The sequence below is a fragment of the Salvelinus fontinalis genome, chromosome 6 (genome assembly GCF_029448725.1).
Source record: "Salvelinus fontinalis isolate EN_2023a chromosome 6, ASM2944872v1, whole genome shotgun sequence".
Lineage (NCBI taxonomy): Eukaryota > Metazoa > Chordata > Actinopteri > Salmoniformes > Salmonidae > Salvelinus > Salvelinus fontinalis.
In genome coordinates, this window is record NC_074670.1 from 77,860,309 (window position 1) to 77,863,273 (window position 2,965).

The window sequence follows — 2,965 nt, forward strand, 5'->3', positions numbered from 1 at the left end:
CTCATCCTCCACATTAGATCTGCTGCAGTCCACTATACTGTCCCCTCTCCCCTCCCGTGGTGACAGTGTGTGCATCCAAAATGGCACCCTATTCCATATAGAGTGCACTACTTTTGGCTAGAGCACTATGGGAAAAGGGTCCCATTTCAGATGAGTCCAGTGCCTTCAGTGGGAAGGGATTAACTTTTTCTCTAGCTCTGGAAATGCCCGCAACTATTTTTACTTCTTCGGTTTCAGTAATTACCATGGTTTGCTCTCTCTCGCTCTCTCTCGCTCTCTCTCGCTCTCTCTCGCTCTCTCTCGCTCTCTCTGCACTAAAACCCATTAACATTTTGATTTCAATTTGCTCTGTGTGCAATTCATTAAAATATTACTGAATTAGAATATTCTGTCCTGCTAGAATAAATCTCAAGTAGATATTTGGATAAATTGGCAAAGATGAGGAAATATGCTGAAAATGACTCTTACATTGCTGTAGCAATTTCTCCTCAGCTGTCAGGCTATAGTTTGAAAGGCACATTCGTTATTTATTACAATATGTTAATATCATATTGATTTAAGATGTATTTAGTAAACGGATTAATTAACTCATTACAGGAAAAAGGTGGTGAAAAAAAGTGGTAATCAAGCTGCAACTCCAGAGGGCTTTTGAGAAGTCATACAATATGAGTACAATAGTAAATAGCTGAAATCCCCTTTTGGTCAACATTGTCTTTATTCTTATCTGAAATTATTATGTCCAAAAGTTGTAAAAGTATAACCCTATAAAGGAATTTATTTAATTCAAGTACATTTTTAGATTTTATGTGAACAGATACTTTTGGTCACATAGTGTATGTGGACACCTGCACGTCAAACATCTCATTCCAAAATCATGGGCATTAACATGGAGTTGGTCCCCCCTTTGCTGCTATAACAGCCTCCACTCTTCTGGGAAGGCTTTCCATTAGATGTTGGAACATTGCTGAGTAGACTTGTTTCCATTCAGCCACAAGAGCATTAGTGAGGTAAGGCACTGATGTTGGGCGATTAGGCCTGGCTCGCAGTCGGCGTTCCAATTCATCCCAAAGGTGTTGGGGTTGATCATGTTAAATAGGAGACCTCCTCCCAGACTGAGATACAACACATCATGTTAAATAGGAGACCTTCTCTCAGACTGAGATACAACACATCATGTTAAATAGGAGACCTCCTCCCAGACTGAGATACAACACATCATGTTAAATAGGAGACCTCCTCCCAGACTGAGATACAACACATCATGTTAAATAGGAGACCTCCTCCCAGACTGAGATACAACACATCATGTTAAATAGGAGACCTCCTCCCAGACTGAGATACAACACATCATGTTAAATAGGAGACCTCCTCCCAGACTGAGATACAACACATCATGTTAAATAGGAGACCTCCTCCCAGACTGAGATACAACACATCATGTTAAATAGGAGACCTCCTCCCAGACTGAGATACAACACATCATGTTAAATAGGAGACCTCCTCCCAGACTGAGATACAACACATCATGTTAAATAGGAGACCTCTAGTCTGTGTGTGTGTGTGTTTAATATGTTTAATCTCCCCCGCTATCTTTAATAACTCTACCTATATGTACACATTACTTCAATTACCTTGACTAACCGGTGCCCCCGCACATTGACTCTGTACCGTAATACCCTGTATATAGCCCTGCTATTGTTATTTTACTGCTGCTCTTTAATTATTTGTTACTCTTATTTATTATTATTTTTCTTCTTTTTTTTTAAGGTTTTTATTTTTATTTATTTTTTAACTGTATTGTTGGTTGGGGCTTGTAAGTAAGCATTTCACTGCTGCACCTGTTCTATTCGACGCATGTGACAAATACAATTTGATTTGATTGTGATGTTCTCTCTTGTTCAATGTGAGTGTTGTGTTACCTCAGCAGAACACCTGCTATGGGCTTGATGTTTGAGCTTTGTAATGACAGACGTACAATGGATTCCTTGGTCACACACACACCCTGCAGCCTCACACAGCCAGCAGCCTCACACAGCCAGCAGCCTCACACAGCCAGCAGCCTCACACAGCCAGCAGCCTCACACAGCCAGCAGCCTCACACAGCCAGCAGCCTCTCACACCCTGCAGCCTCACACAGCCAGCAGCCTCTCACACCCTGCAGCCTCACACACCCTGCAGCCTCTCACAGCCAGCAGCCTCACACAGCCAGCAGCCTCACACAGCCTGCAGCCTCACACACCCTGCAGCCTCACACAGCCAGCAGCCTCACACACCCTGCAGCCTCACACAGCCAGCAGCCTCACACACCCTGCAGCCTCACAACAGAGGCTTGATTACACACACCCTGCAGCCTCACACAGCCAGCAGCCTCACACACCCTGCAGCCTCACACAGCCAGCAGCCTCACACACCCTGCAGCCTCACAACAGAGGCTTGATTACACACACACTGCATTTATGTCTGATTTTCAATCTGATCAGCACTCCTACACTTTGGCGTCAATATCATTTATGTCTCTCTGATCGGAGACCCATTGATATTACATGTTGCTCGTGAATGTGTCATAGAAATCAATAATGAATTATATTGAGTATCTCTTAATACCTCTTCATTGTCACTCTGTAGTCTATTGTCCCATGTGTTCTCTAGGCCTATAGGTTCTCTACTGAAGTCTGCCAAATAGCATATTGGGTGCTAAATAACGATAAAACAGCACAATGTAAACAATCTTTATCCATCTCTAAAGCAAGTTAACCCTTAGGCTTTGATTCCATGAAAATTATTTCACAACAAGTCATATCCATAACCAGAAATAACCATTTGGTGTCCATGACTAAAACAAAATTATACATCCAGATTATATGCAGTTGATTTGAACAATTCTAGGAGATACAAAAATGCGAACTGTGTAAATTGTGATATTTTATTTGTATTTTTGGAGAAGCTTGAAGTGGTAGTGTGAATA